Below are 17,558 nucleotides of genomic sequence, written 5' to 3' on the forward strand. Positions count from 1 at the left end.
AGAAGGAGGAAAGGGAAATGGTCTTGTGTTTCCCTTAAACTACGAAAATGCCACTATTATATATTACCTACCCTACACCAAAAAAATATACCCAATTCAGTTTAAGAAGGAAAATATTTGAGTAATAATTGATTTAATTTCTGAAAAGTTAAATCATTGAACTTTATTTTGTGATAAATTTAGATATTTATTCAAAATATTTTATATAGTAATTTTTTCTTGACCAATTATAATAAATAAATATCGTAAAATATATATAATAAATATTGTAAAATATATCAAAAGTGTAAAACATTTCTAAGAAAAGTGAGATAAAATAAAATAATAAAATTATGTCATTTTATTATTTAACTTTTTAAAGGCATTTATACAAAAATAAAACTTAAGTTTTTGAATATCATTTTTTATCATATAAAATAATTTGTGATATGAAAATGTAAAGAAAAATCCCTTAATTTAGGGGTTCATGAACATGAAGGCGCTACAAAGAAAAAAAAAGAAAAAATAACGCGCTGGCATAAATGTGATTCGTTTGATTGGAGGCACTATGAATTCTTGGTGGGCATGTGTTTGTTAATTTCTCACAAATTTAATTATAATGGGTTGGCCTATTGATGAGTCTTGAAAGTAAATTCCCTTCAAAGTCTTCTATTACTAAGTCCAACAATTTTTGTTGGATCAATCAATATAGAGTTTGACTAAACTGATTTTAAACAAGGGCATCACTAATGAACGGTGAGATTGATAATTTTGAATGAGGAGGTGTTAAAACTGAATATCAAATATTTTTTTAAAAAAGAATTATCACGAATTTGAAGTCATTAATATCTTTATCTCCGTGTGTTAGTATATGCATGTGATTTTGTATTGTCTTTTATATATTGTTATATTATGGTATTAATTTTTTGTATTAAAATAATATCACTGATTAAAATTTTAAAAGATATATTTTATATTATCTTTGTTTTTAATTTTTAATTTTTATTTACATTTTGTCCTATCATAATTGTTTCTTTATCAACTTTTTATGTATAGTGTTGTCATTCATCATGAACATTTAATTGTTGCAGAAAATTGTATCTGCAAATATAGAGATCTACATGTTTCAAGTTCTTCAGACTATTCAATCTTCCCAACAACTGCTTCAAGGATAAATCTCCAAGCAACCTCCAACACCACCGCAAATTTTTGAACAAGTCATGCTTTAAAACCTCCAACAATTGCAAGGAGCTAACAATCTACTCAATAATGTTTACAACTAGGTGTAACAACAAAGTTCACACTTCTTGATTAAAAGACTGCTTCGACTAGAAGAGAATCTACAACATGCTCCCCTGAGACCATTACATATGCGAAGCAGTTTCATGTGGCAACTAGAGAGCTACACTATAAATGATCTATGTTGACATCGTTTCTCCGCGTGGAGGAACCCCTAGATCACCAGATTATATCATGCATCAAGAACATTGGACTCATCCACATGATTTTGGAGGAAGAGATGGCAATCACACTCCATTGGGAAGTCGTAGTCCTTATCAGTCACCGTCACACCACTCCCAAAGATGGGACATACATGATGCACAAGTACATGTTCCTGATCGGGGGAGGAGCCCGCTTTTAGAGCACATCATCGACAGTAGGATCCCAAAGTCCCTCGAGAAAACCCAAAAGTTGTACAACTGTGATATCACATGAGATCTATATGAACACGTTGAGCATGTAGACATCATTCTTGACTACTAACATGCATGTAGACATCATTCTTGACTACTAACATGCCTTTTGACAATTACATATATTACTTGAATGAGCTTTGTGACTCCTTTATTGCATAGTTCACCACCCGAAAGCGACAACATACTACAATAACCATACTTAATGGGATTCGACAAAATAAGAAAGAAACAATTTGAGAACACATAGACCAACTCACCAAGGTGGCAGTAGAAGTCATATAAATGAATGACAAACTAAAGTGTTGGATATTCAAGAAAGGGTTGAGGATGTATTGCATGTTTCATGAGAAGGCAAGGCTAGAAAGGGTCGAATCCTTAACAATCTCTTAACTAGGGTCCAACCCTACATCAACTACAAAGAAATAGAGAAAGGCGAAGGGTCGGGGGACCTAGGGAACGACTGTGCATCAAAAAGAGACTACAACCACCGTTAGGCCGATGGCCTCGGCCAGATTCTTGTCCTACACTCCCATGAACACTTTGAGGAATAAGATCTTATGAAGGAATCATCTAGGACAGAAAAGTCAAAGTTTTTTCATTTACACAAGAGTCATGATAACAACATCGACAAACGTGTACACTTGAAAGACATAATCGAAGAATTGATTAAGAAAGGAAGGCTTACAAAGTACGTTGTGGATAATGGCCAAATAGATGACCTTAGTAGAACTAAAGAACACTTGAAGTGGGACAAATCACCAAGGAAAAAAATGATCCCCTCGTAGAGAAAAAGAATCCCCTAAGAAGAATGTTAAGGCTTTGAATGGAATCAAATTGAGGAAAGATAACAACAACGAAATGGAGGAAGACCATAGGGGAAAACGCTAATGCATCACATCCATCATGAGAGGTCTTCCCAGATTAAAGAACCTGTCTAAAAAATAAATTAAGAGAAAAATCAACGAGTTGATGGTGGTTATTAAAGAGGGAGGTACGACCTCCGATGGAAAACTATAAAGGCATGTCCTCGGGTTCTACGATAATGAAAAGGCGAGTAATATCTCGAACGAAATATTCCATTTAGTAATAACATCAACCACAACCAACTTTGATGTGTTGAGACTCCTTATCAACAGTGGAAGCTCATGCGACATCATGTATGCATAACCTTTTTTGAAACTCGGGTTAAAGAGAGAGAAGTTGTCACCATATGAGGAATCTGACTTGCAAACCTTTAATGGAATAGTTACTCGCCCATGGGTTTATATCGAGTTCATGGTCACCTTTGGGAAAGGATAGATACCAGGATGGTAGACTTGCAGCTCCTGGTGGTTTGTCTAAAAGTATAGGTGTACGCACGACTTAGGTTGGACCGAATTTGGCCTAACTCATTCACATTTCAATGGGTTGAGTTCCTTATCCAACTAGACTATTTACGGGTTTGGTTCGCGAGTTATACATAAAATGATAAATAGTTTTTTCTTTCAATTCTAAAAAAATAGTAACACAATTTAATATAATTGCATTTTCAACACTTTAATTGGATGAAACAAATTATATAATGTCTAATAAAAATCATCCATATGCCATAATACTCAATAATAGTAAAATATTTCATAAAACACATAATTTATGTAAAATATATAAGTTAGAAATGATACAAAAACAAATAAGCAACAATAATTAGTCTTAAAATTATGTAAAATAATTGGTCTAATATAGATCTAGTAGCAGTATTGGTGGTGAATAAAAAACTATGTGAAATAATAATTAGTAGTCATAACGTAGTTTTTGTTTTTCATTTAAAGCAATAATTAAAAAATTAAAAAATACTAATGTCACGTTGGGGTTCAAAAACTCAAACTCAATACATGAACCAAAGTTATAGGGGTTGTCACGGATTGGGTATGGTACACCCGCAAATAAATGAGTTTAGGTAATTAGTAAGTTGGTTCAGTTTGGGTTATTGGGTTCACATGTCGACCTGCACCCATGAACAACTATATGTAAAGTGTCTACAATTGTATCCTGGATAGACTATTTGTCGCAACCTTGGATGTTGTGGCTTCTCTAGTCCATCTAAAAATGAAATATCACAACGCCCATGATGAATTGGTGACGATATGTACTGATTGATCTGGATCTCGAAGGGTACATAGAGTCATGCAACGCGATCAGAATTAAAAAGGCAAAGAAAGTGAGATAGGGGTCAACATGGCCTACCTCAACGAATGCCTGGGAGACATGGAAATCAACCACCAAGAAAGAAAACTAATGCTTTCGTCGGGTACAATATAAGTTGTTCTAATATGGTAGTTACAAGAAACATCAACAAGTGCAACCCATAATTGAAATTGATAAATTATACTAAGACGCTCAGAAATTAATAAGCAACGACATGGTTGCTTGGTTATTATTTCTATTTGATGCATGTAATACCTACTGTGTGTAGTTGTGTAATGTTTTATCCCAAACAATGAATAAAATTTCCACTAAATTTTCATCTTTATGATCTCGAACGACTAAAGGGTGTTGTTATAAACACCTATGGTGTATGACTAAAGTAAAGAAAACCCCACAGCAAAGTCACCCAAATAAAGACAATAAACCACAAAATGAAGTGGTGATCCGACCTCACCCTCATCTTAGTAACTAGTTACTTTATAGCACATGAGGTGAGTCTTCAACACGCCATTCTCGAACCAAGTTTAAACTTGGAGATTGGGAAAAGGAGCAGACCCTTGGCCGGGAGCGTTCCTAATAGACTTCAAATGAAAAATATTAGCACGATCTTAGACATCACCCAATTCCCAAAGAAGCCAACTCGGGACTCAAGGCAACATGCATGGTAGGTATAAACAACGGTAAGCAAACAAAGAAATATTAACGAAGTAACAGTAGATGACAATTGATTTAACATCAAACATTAACCTGAGTAGGAGAACCTCGACAAAACAAAAATAATATGAGTTCAATTCATCCCCAATGTCCATCGGCTTCACATGTCTCAAATCATTTTCAAAGGAAGTCTGTAAAACAAAATAGTCGTGTTTCACCGACTTCGCATACTTTTTAGACAAGTCAAAATTTTTGATACACATCTCCCAAAGGTCATCATGAGCTTCCGTGCAACCTTTTTGGGCTTAATTCAAATACACCTCAATTTCCTTTAGCGTCTTGTGAGAATAATGCAATGCTTTAGTCACTTTAACAAAGGTTACTTCTATATTAGATAGTGTTGTTCAGACAAACATTAAGGTGTCATCCTTCTTTTTATCTCTTAAGCCAATGATTACACTCTTTCAGCCAGCAAGTAAGGTTAATTAAAGGACTTTATCTCTTTCCCCATCATCGTCAATAGGTATCTCGTATTAACGAGCTCTTCCAAAAACCGATCTCTCTCGATAGTAAATTCACTTACACGCTCCTCAAGCACATACCTTTCTCTCAAAAGACGGTCAGATAAGAAAATACTCCCAATTATTCGGTTGTATTAAACATCGGGACCGCCGAAGCCCTGCGTATCTGATATGACATCTTTGGAATTTCCTCTCGACGATAAGCTTCAACCTTACTCAAGAAGTAAGCATAATCTTCTTCGTAAACAAAAGACTAAAATTCCCTAGTCGTATGAGGGTCGAGACATAACAAAAGCAGCGGTGATAAGGCACCTGGGGCCGTTGATGAGCTTCCTCATGTACTTAATCTTCTCAAGTCTAGTTCAACTCTCTGAGGTCTCTTGTTTGACAACTTCCCTATAAGAGATGTTTGAATAAAACTCCCCTTGGAAGGATCCTCGTTGGGCACACGTGACGAAGTATCTAAAGTTTTCCTCATCACAGGCTGAGTAGGAGGGCCCATGCCTCAGTGCATATCGGAGAAGGAAAAATAAAAGGGATCGAGTCAACAAGGCAACCCGGAGTTAAGACTCCAGCTTGTGTCAGCAAAGCAACAACCTCTTTAGGCGAAGGTATAACTCTTTGCATGTTCTTCATCTGAAACATTATCATGTGACATTTCATCTTATTTGCAAATGGAAAACAAACAAATCAGGGAGACATCCAAATTGAAACAAAAATAGAAAGGAATAAACCTCATACATAACTTATAAAAAATATGGCACTTGTCATCTTTGGTGGTAGCCTCCACCAGCAAGCGCAATTATATGTAGCGCTTCTTATGTTTTTTTGACGTTGCCCTAAAAGACATGCCACTGTCAGCGAAGCCCAGGTTTTCCTAGAAAGCCAAAAGCCTTATATTGGAACAAATCGTGAGAGCGATATACATAAGTTATGGCCCCAACCAGAAAATGATTTTGGAGCCAGAATTTTGGAAACCTCTCTGAAAATTTTGAAGGTGCATCAAATTGAACGTCACATATACTCGTATGAGCAACCTCAGGGAGAGGAGTAACCTGGAAGTACTAATCTTTAAATTTCTTCACAATATCAAAATAGACCTCAAAAGTAGGCCTTGACCCCGGGCCGAGTCGGTCGACCGACGTTGGACGTGGAAGAGGTGGAAAAAGAATGTCAAGATCGGTGTGTTTTTCTTATACTCAAATTAGTACTAGAAGACTTTGACGTGGACCTAACTCATTAGATGCAATTACGAGGGGGGAAATCCCAAATGGTTACTCTCCTCAAAGTCATTGAAAGGAATGAGGTGGTCTATTAAGGAAAACATGCATTCATGAAAAGGGATAATACACATGTCAAACTTACTGCATACTCTTTTATTCTCTTTAGAAGGAAGCCTGCCCCAGTCTGAGGGAGAAACCACCTCAGCAAAAGTATGATCCATACCACCCTCACCTATAAAGAAGGACACAACATCCACTTTTGCTAACCTACCCATGCATTTGAGTTGTCCACTTTCTCGTTTTGGGTTTCTTAATGAGCATGGTGGTTCATTGTTGGATTACTAACAAAAAAAATTATGACCGTAAGTATAAGCAGGAGATTGAGATTTCAACCACCGTATTACTTTACTGACTGTGAGGTCACAACCAAAAACACAACAATGTGCTCTAGTATAAGTCTGGGCTTTGCGTTCCTACTTGAAGTCATCCATAACAATTGGGTTCATTAGAGGTAAAACAAGAAATGTGAAACCCTCAATAACTTCCCTGAGATCGAGGCTACCAACCATCCTCTCATCTTTAGTCATAACTCCTTCCCTCAAACTCCATAACCATCCTAGAGAAACCCTAGCAAAGGGGAAACAAATATAGAAGAGAAAAAGACTTTGTTCATTACCTCAAAAGAAGTGACATTGGCAAATCACACGAATAAAGGCCACTAGCGAGACACCGCAAAAACTTAGAAATAATGACCAGCAAAAAGTGGTTACGGAAACTAGAAGCAACTCCAGAAAAGCGATGAAAGAGTTCTCAGATCTCAAGAGTGGTGAAAAGGGAAAAAAAAGTTACCTTTAATTTCTTGGTACAAATGTCACGCGATCAATGTGGATAACGCCTAAGAAGACACATTGCCACCAACGGTCAAGTTTGTCCCACGAAAGATGGCAATTACGAGAAGAGCGTTCAATTCACATGTTCTCAATGCAACCATATTCCCCTCAAAACATTTCCACTTCCATCAACAGGAGACCGAATCAGAAACCTAATGGACGGTCAGGAGTAGCCCGAGTCACACAACCTTCGCTTCAACAAGTAGTAACGAGGGTTTGGGACCAATTGTTATGGACCGTTCGCAAGGCCTATAGACAAATATCCAATCACATGGCCCAATACAGAAACCACAAGCAACAAGCAGGAAAATGTGAGAGACCTAAGAGACTCAGCCAAATACAAAGCATGTGATCCCAACCTCTAACATATTAACATGTCTCCATTCGTAAGATCTAAGCGAAGAATGATCCACACATTGCATCAAGTTCAACAATAGCGATATTGAGCACCCGCCCTATATAAACTCCACAAATCACTTCTCGAATATTTCACTGACTTTGACACTAAATATGCTCACCCTTGTAGATTCACTCATTTTTATCGTATCAAAACATTCATCACCACACCAAAATATATCGGTACAATCTCGTTTCTTATTCCTCGTTCCATATTAGAACATTTATGCCTTTAGATTTTAATGTGTGGATAACCTTGGATTGTGCATTTCCATATCCGACAATTTGTTATAGGACAAGATAAAACTTATAAACTTAAACCTTGGACACTCGTTCTCTCATAAAATGTCTACATATTGTGGTTTCTCATACCCTAACAACAGGGGGAAAATAACCTTTTTTTTAATATAATGAAAAATGACATTTTCTTTGGACACAAAAAAAATGACATTTTAATAAATGGAAAATTGCACGACGAGTCTTTTAAAAGTGCAAAACCAAACTATAAATCAGAACAAATACTAGTAAAAAATAAATTCATTTCAACTCTAATCAATTTGACTTGCATGTGGTAGACTTGTAATTACACAGCAATACCATGGATAGAAAGTAAATTAAACAATTGAAACAGATGTTGGTGACTAAGAAGACAGTGACGTACTCACAAAAGAGCATGTAAGGTGGAAACAATGCGACCCATTTTTTCGTTAATCAGTTTATCCTTTCACTAGATAGTTCATGAAAAGATTTTTAAGCACGTGGCTGTTAACTATCACGCCAACTGTCAAAGTTACCAAGCCACCTAAAGACAAACCAACCAGCTAAGCATCATGTCATTACGGATGGTTTCCTTGTCGACACGTCTATTTTGTTTGTTTTTTTCACATACTAACATTTTCATAAACATAACAGTATGAAGAAAAAAAAAGTAGCCATCTATTCTCTTTTATAAATAACCTTTGACTTTTAAATTCATTTAATAATTGATGTAGCTAATTTATAAAATCTAAATTTATCATTTATTGAACAAATCTAAAATTCAAAATTTGCTTATACAAAAGTAGGAGAAAATACAACATTAGTAAATTTGAGTTTCAGTTACCAAAAGCCAAAAGGATGCTAGCTAGCATAAGGACCAAATATAAATCTCTTAGTATAGATTCTCTACTTCAACAATCATATAGAAGACCTAAAGAAAAATCATCAAATTTATAGTTTGCCGATTCCGAGCATTGCCAATTTCCCCAAAGCAGTCAGCTGCAAAATTTCTTTCTCCAAGGTTGCAAACTTGTTACTGCAAATATGATACAATAAATTACTTTGCTGAATAGTAGTTTTAATTCAACAACTGATAAGTTAGCACTTATAATCTATGATATATCTAAAGTCACAGAGATAACAGATATGCATGTATCTTTGATTGTTGAAACATTCGTTCACATCCATAAGACAATAACCTCTATTCCCAAAAGACAAACAGAGAAAGAAAAAAATATTGTCAGTGCAACAATTACATTGTGAATTTGCTTAAGCGGAAGTCTTAGTTTGGCAAAAACTACATTAAATATCCAAACACAGTAGAATTGCATATCTGCTCAAATGATGTTAAGAAATTTAACATACTCTATTCATCATTTTGGTTAGTACTTAAAAGAACAAAGTATCTGGCCACAATAAACCCCAAATGGATCAAAATGCCGTTGGCATGACTGGATTTTGTTTAAGAAATGAAAATGAAGCTGTTATAGCTGTCAAATTCTGGTTTCATCACCCCGGATAACTGTTATTAAAGAAGATTTTGGTCTACACTCTATATATAAGCTTGTTTGGGAAGGATGGAGCTAAATGTCCATGCTGTTATTTTTGAGTTGGAAGTCAAATTTGTAGAAGATTTGTGCTATTTTAAAGGATTGTAGCGTTTTGCTTAGTCTTTACTTTGAAAATTCTCATGTTGAGTTCTCATATGTGGTCGCAGAGAAGCAAATGTGGTCGCTCACACATTAGCAAGAATAGCCACATATATACCTAGCCCTTATTGATAAAATGAAGTAAGTTTTCTTTTCCTGTCGGAAAAAAGAAGAAAAAAACTTGTACAACCGCCATACTTCCAAGATTGGCTCACGTAGTCTCAAGAACTGCACAAGGCAGGAAAGTTGAAAACTCAGGCAGGGACATTCCATTGAGTGAATAATATAACCTAAACTCAGAATATATGGTTGGGTAATGGACAGTAACAGGGCATGTTACTTTTAGATATCAATTATTAGGTAAAACTTAGAAACCTATCAAACAGATCACTAACAAATAGTATTAATTATTGACCAACTTTATTGAGTTGTTTTCTGATAAATTTTCTCTACTGGACATAATTCTACTTGAGACATTGTTAGATAACTGTGAACATCTTTCTTAGTTGGAATTTGAACCTTAATTCGCGACGCTGTAAGATACTAACCCAGCCATGCTTAAATCACAGCTCATCAACATTATTATAGTTTATACAATCGATAAGTGCCACTGCCGGACTGCATTTGTTAATTTTTAACTTCTAGCCAATCTCCAACCTCTTTTATCAACATGATGCCTTAAAAAAGCCATGATAAGTAAACGAAAAAGCCTCAGCCAGGTTGCAAGCCAGACTATATCGCAACTTTAACAATCATGGCTTTAACAAGGATAAAGCTCGGGAAACTTGCAGTTTCCATGAAAATTATTTTCTTTTAAGACAATAGAAACCACTACTTTTGAATTGCATGCATAAAGCTAATCTTCTATTAATCTCGGAAGCCAGAGCCCAAACTTAAAACACCAAAACGTCCTCAATAGTAGTCATCTGCCATGAATTTACTAAAAAATTACTCCTCAAGTTCTTATATTCTTACTTATAAGATCATTTTCAACTTTCATTTACAAAATTCAACATCTACAAATGACTTCTTTACAAAAATGTTTCTATTTTAAGTACCATTGGAAAATGTAAAGCATGTTTAGCTCTCATGATATCAACAAATATAAGGATACATATGTAAAAGTAACAACTTTTTAACAAATTTATTACTATCACTACTTTTCTTAAATATCAGTAGTAAGCTATGTAAGGTATGTTTGGACGGATGGAATGTGACGAAACGGAATTGAGTTGAATGAAATGGTATGGAATAAAGTTCTATTGTTTGGATCAATTAAAATCGGATGGAGCGGAGCGGAATGGAGTGGTATGAATTTCATTCCATTCCATCATTTACCATCATATTTCTTTCCTTCCAATTCGGGGGGAATGGAGAATTTGCCTTGCCTCGTCCTAAAATACCCAAACCATGGAATCGAATCTTCATTATGCTCCATTCCATTTTGCCCAATTACATTCAGCTCATTTCCATTCCCCTCCCTTCATTTCATGATATCCAAACATAGCCCCAAACAATGAAACACCACTAATTCCATCTCATACCGCTCCTATCCATCTGATTCCATCAATTCAAACAAAACCTAAGTGACAGAGAGAGTACTAGTTTGCTGTTTACTCCTATGATTTTCGGGGAAGCATTATTTGAACTTAATGATCCCTATTTAGATTTCATCAACTCTGAGAAATCTGACCGCAGGGATTCCGATCAACAATTGAAAGCGAGAAAACCCTAAATTTTTTGTGAAACTCAACTTGTGTTCTACATGAAACAATAAATTAAAACACCAACAAACAAGAAAACTGCATATAATCGTATAAGGAAACAACACTAAAACAAAGTGTATGAATTCAAACTTCAAACCGGTCCATTTATACCAATCCAAACGATTACACTACCTAAGTAGAAAGAAAACAACGTGTGGCGGTTAACAATTTCATAACATATAAATTAGGGTTCATTCGATGACGAACCTTCTCCTTCAGTGAGCCTTCCGCCTCTGTTGCTGTTGTTTCTGAGTCGCTAATCTATAAATCCAATATACCTGCAGAAAATCTGATAAGAACGCCGTGATTTGAGAATAGAAAAAAGCGGAAGCGTGAAAACTGAAGAAGAAAATTACCAGTCCGAGAACATGAGCTGCTATTAGAAGAACGAGAAATAACGGTCCTGCGTCGAGTGCCCACGGTGGCGCCAATGAGTGTTGCTCTCGTGCCATGGTAGAAAACGCAAGAAATCGAAATAACCAGTGTATAGGTTTTGTTCGATCACGAGAGATCCGTCAATAGAAAAGAAAACCCAGGCTCACGTTGATTGAATGATGTTATTTTGTTATTAAAATGACATTTCTAAAGTATTTTGGTGAAATAAAATATGATTGAAAAATATAATATGAATGAATAAACAATTTAATCGATACTAAAAATAGACGGTTCCATGTCAATAGGTTATTATATTGAGATGAATTTGATCTTTAAAAAATAAAGGAATATACAACAAAATTTAATTTTCTCGTCTTTAATTAAAAAAATGTCTTTAATTTTAAAAATGGCTAGAAACACAAAACAAAAATTAAAATTTCACGAAATGTTGTCTATTTTCGAATTCAAAATTCAAACTTAAGCAACGATAAAAAATAAGAGTAACAGCCATTTACCACATGTCGGACGAAGGTCGACCGTCGAAGCGCCACTGGCGCCGCCTTATAACGTTGTGAGTAGCCTGATTGCTCTGATGCATCGTGCCTAAGTGCTCAAGTGCCGCCTACAAGCCGCCACTAACGCATTTACGCCTACGCCCTCGAACCCAGTACTAGAGTCGAACTGGTGGCGACATCGACGATGAGGTGTATGGAGGAGACAAATGACATAATGCTTGGGACCACCACACTAATCCATACGACATTTTATCCTCTTTTGTCTTTTTGCTTAGTTAATGAACATAACTCTTTATAAAGGCTTTTAATGTGAGTGTCATTTTCTATGTGAGACTATTTCTCAAGTATTTATCGGGTATTTAACTACTACAAATAACACATGTCATATCGGACGCGAAATAGATTTCACCTCGGTTACAATGCCGAGGTACCGAAGGGTCACATGAAAAGTGGAAATTTTACCCCTCGATATTTATAAAGTCGAGGTTTAAATATAAAAGATCAAAGGTTTGATCCCTAGCAACAACATATTTTTATTTTCAAAACTAACTAGCGCACACAACATACCTCTCGGTTTTATTAAATAATCGAGATAATAAGATATGTTTGTACATTGATTTTTGACTTTAACCGAGGGGCTTAATCAATTTTAATGCTACATAAATTTGTTTTAATTCTCATTTTACTAGCAGACCTGTATCATTTTGTACACATGCAGAAACTATAAAATTGTTACAGAATATCAAATTAACACAGAATATCAAATCAAAAACAGATAACAAAATTGATATTCCTTTTTTATATAGAATTACAAATTTACTTGTGGCAAAACCAAATGTACAAATTTACATTGTTGTCATCAACACATGAAAATGTCAAAACCTCTAGATGTACAAATTCAACTTATAACAAAGGAAAAACTATTGTTGTTGAATTTCATGACAAGATGATAAGAAGACATCAACCCAAATTGATCGGATATCATCTATATCTTCTTATGAGAATGATGTATTATCGTTAAACTCTTATAATTAGAACAAAGTTTAAATTATGGTAAGTTAACAACAACAGTAACATTAACTTAAGAAATATACATAAATTACATGTATATGGATTAAGTTAACACCTTACGCTTGGTTCATCCATTTTTAATGCCTCCAGTGACAATATCATGCATATGTTTCATAATATAGTATCCACAAGAATAGTTATCGGGTTGTCTTCTCGACTATAAATAATGTTCATATAGTTCTTATATAATACAATAAAATAAAAGAATATCAAAAATCACAAGGAATACTTACTTTTGGAGTAAGGATCATTGGCCTTTTACCAATTAAATTATGTTTCATTGCACTGTATACCTTCATCGCTCTACGTATATATTTTTGCATCTCGAAAAATACGATTCCTTGCGATGGTCGCGGAAAAAATTTATGTTCGAACAGAGTCGCCACCGAACTTTATTTATCTCAATGAAGGAATAGGAAAATATCGATAAAACCTATAGGAAATGGAATAATGGTCGTCGCAACCATATTCGGGTTCGGGAGTGGATTACGTAAGGGGAAGATATTAGCACCCCTTACGTCCGTTGTACTCAACGGGAACCTTTTAGTTCTAATGTGCGTTTCGAGTGTTAATTTATGTTTGTTTGTTATCTTTGGGTTATAAATATATTGAAAATAGAAATTGATGGGAACCTCAGAAAGGGAAAAGGGGAGGTTTTTTATTAGTGTGCTCGCGAAGATACAGCAATCTCCTGCCTATGTATCCTTATGGTGCAATAAGGAAGTCAGAGCATTCGTAGTTCGAGGAACTACGGTTTGTTGGTGTCTTTTACCGAACAACTGTTTTGATCGCGTTCTAAAGGCTAAATGTTGGCTTGTCTACTCTCGACGGAGGCTTAAACACTAGTTTGTTATGCGCATTAGAAAGGGTTAAACAGTGTTCTTTCTGAAAAGAGTTTTGGTCACACGGGGGCGACAAGTTGGATTAATATGTTAGATGTTTTGATTGGTTTCGATCGCATGTGGGCGAGCAAAAGATAGATTTGATGTGTTGAGATATTTTGTTGGATGACGATTACTCGGATAGTCGAGTAAGACAACTCGTATCCTAATAGTTGAGGAGAGGAATCGAAGGCTCTATACCATCTCACTTTTCATCCTTAATTGTAAAAGGAGTTTGATAATAGTTAAGGTGTTTGAACGGATGACGAATACTCGGATAGTCGAGCAAGATAACTCGTATCCTAATAGTCGAGAAAGGGAATAGAAGACTCTAGACCACTTTCTTTTTCATCTAAGTGATTATGAAAATAAGTTTATGTATGGTTGATGTATTTTAGAATAAACGACAAGTGCTCGAATGGTTGAGTAAGACAAACTCATATCCAAGCATTTGGGAAGAGGAATTGAAGACTCAAGACCATCTCCCTTTTCGTATAGTTTATTATGAAATGATTTGATTAATTTGTGGAAAAATGACAATTGTTCGACTGACCGAGTAAGAGAACTCGTATTCAAACAAACGAGAAGAGAAGTTAAAAACTCAAAGTCATCTCCCTTTTCATTTCGCTTATTATAAAAGTATTTTAATTTAATCGGGTTTAAAAGTTTGTAAAGAAATGACGAGTGTCTAACTGACCGAGTAAGAAAACTCGTATTCAAACAATCGAGGGGAGGAGTTAAAGGCTTAAAACCATCCCCCTTTTTCACTTTGTTATTATGAAATGGAATTGATTTGATTGTGCTTAAGTGGATTAGAAATGACGATTATTCGACTAACCGAGTAAGAGAACTCGTATTCGAATAATCGAGGAGAGGAGTTGAAAACTCAAAAGCATCCTTTTTTTATTTCCAAATTATGAAATGGTATTTAATCGTGATTAAATATTTTAATTGAGTTTGAATGAAAAATACTCGATGTTGGATCGAGATTTGAATATGTGCGTGCGGATAAATTGGATTATTTTTGTGTATCAATCATCTAGTCGATTAATTAATAACCGAATAGGTCTCATTGTAAGAAAGCCCAAGAGTAAGCTATGTGAGGTTGATGGCGATACTAAAAGCGATCGACTTACAAGGGTATGGAAAATGATCTCGACATCGAATCGAGAGTTGTGTGATTTTTATCATGGTTTATCGTGGTTTGGAATTGAGTTTGTATTATGAAATGATAGTGGAAAATGATGATGAAATAAGTCGGTCCATTTTTAATTAACAAAATTAATTGATTAAAATTTAATTAAGTCGTCTAATTAAGGTAATTAAAATTTATTATCAAAATTATTTGATTAAAAATTAATATAATCAAATAATTAAGTTAATTAAAATTAGTTAACAAAATTATCTAATTTAATCAAAACTTTAATTAATTAATTTAAAAGGAATTAAGTGACAATATTGAATATAAAATAATCGAATTGAATCGGTGTGCTCAAAACCGGTCTGTGCAAAATGACAACATGGTTAATGTCATTCGCAAAATCATAACGCGGTGAAATGTTCTATTAATTTATTGCATCTTGGCGGCATATCGACATGAAATTGTCGAATCCACATATTTTATCCGATTTTATTGCCATGAAAATTAAACAATCATAACATTATATTTATTTAAGATTTCACAAGATCCAATACCACTAGCCTTGAAAAGAAATCCAGTAATTACAATGTAAAACCGAAATCAAAACAAACATGATCTATGTTATCATCTTAATCATTTTTTTAAAACAAAAACAAAATAAAATAAGTGATATAAGATCTAAAACATTATTTGATAGAAAGTAACTCACTTAATAATATCACTATACTACCACTTGAAAGAAATGAAAGCAAACAAACAATCATAATATTACATTTATTTAAGATTTCACAGTGATCCAATACCACTAGCCTTGAAACTAAATCCGGTAATTATAAGTTAAAATCGAAATCAAAACAAACATGATCTATGTTATCATCTTGATCATTTTTTTAAAACAAAAATAAAATAAAATAAGTAATATAAGATCTAAAACATTATTTGATAGAAAGTAACTCACTTAATAATATCACTATACTACCACTTGAAAGAAATGAAAGCAAACAAACAATCATAATATTATATTTATTTAAGATTCACAGTGATCCAATACCACTAGCCTTGAAACTAAATCCGATAATTACAAGTTAAAATCGAAATCAAAACAAACATGATCTATGTTATCATCTTGATCATTTTTTTAAAACAAAAATAAAATAAAATAAGTGATATAAGATCTAAAATATTATTTGATAGAAAGTAACTCACTTAATAATATCACTATACTACCACTTGAAAGAAATGAAAGCAAACAAATAATCATAATATTACATTTATTTAAGATTTCACAGTGATCCAATACCACTAGCCTTGAAACTAAATCCGGTAATTACAAGTTAAAACCGAAATCAAAACAAACATGATATGTTTTATCATCTAAATCATTTTTTAAAAGAAAAAGTGATCATAAGATCTAAAATATTATTTGATAAAAAGTAACTTACTTAATAATATCACTATACTACCACTTGAAAGAAATGAAAGCAAATTATGCTTACATTAATAACTATAGTAACACATGCTTGGAAACAACATCAGCAGGAAAAAAAATTACAGAAACGTTAGGGGAACATCGACTACCATGCATTTCAAAAGTGTATCATCAACAAAACAAATCCCAGTACAAACATAGCTTAATAAAACAGAATTTTGTAAACAAACCATACATGCATCAAACCGTAAGTTATTAACCGAACTTGAATTTCATAAATAATTAACAACCAAAATCGAGACATAATCGAATAGAAAACCTACCCAACCAAGAGATGAGATCTCCCTGAGTTATATTTTGTTATTGGTGTTGTTCTTGCTGGAAATATCATGCTTGGTCATTGTGAATCGAAAGGGTGCTGAACTATCAATGCGTTATCATTAAGGAAACCATTGTTGCTTTGTATCATTGTCGGAGTTGGAAGACTTGTTGATAGACGAAGGAGACACGGAAGAGTGAGAGATGAAGGCGGATAATGCGAGTTGGTTTATGGTGCGGTAGAGAAGGTGGATCGCGGCGGAGGACTCGCCGACGACGGTTGGGTTTGTTTATGGCTTGAGGTGTGGTTAGGTGGTGTTAGACGGAAGTTATTGGGACGAAAAAGAAGGGGCAGGCGGCGACTTCCGGCGGTGGGTTTGCGGTGTTGAAGACGGTAAACAGCGGACGAAAATGGAGGTCGATGGGTTGCGCGGAGGAGATCGCAAGTGGTGGAGAATGGTGCGCGTCGGTGGTGGTAGGGAAGAAGGGGTTTTTGAAATGAAGATGAGGAACAATAGCTTCCCTTTTGTATTTTTGTTTTCCCTTTTTTTGTTTTTCTTTTAACCAGTAAAGAGATAGAGAGCGCTGGTTTCTAACGGTTACACCGGGAT

At 34.7% G+C, this 17,558-nt stretch overlaps 1 long non-coding RNA gene across 1 annotated transcript; it reads right to left on the reverse strand.

Annotated features, from left to right (window-relative positions):
* Positions 1-8,540: 8,540 nt before the first annotated feature.
* On the reverse strand, positions 8,541-11,811 carry LOC127087803 (uncharacterized). The gene is made up of 3 exons (XR_007790042.1): positions 11,574-11,811; positions 11,425-11,495; positions 8,541-8,838 (listed from the first exon to the last, which is right to left on the reverse strand). It is a non-coding gene; the product is annotated as an uncharacterized LOC127087803 (long non-coding RNA).
* Between the last annotated feature and the right edge of the window lie 5,747 nt (positions 11,812-17,558).

This window comes from Lathyrus oleraceus, chromosome 5 (genome assembly GCF_024323335.1).
Source record: "Lathyrus oleraceus cultivar Zhongwan6 chromosome 5, CAAS_Psat_ZW6_1.0, whole genome shotgun sequence".
NCBI classification, from domain to species: domain Eukaryota; kingdom Viridiplantae; phylum Streptophyta; class Magnoliopsida; order Fabales; family Fabaceae; genus Lathyrus; species Lathyrus oleraceus.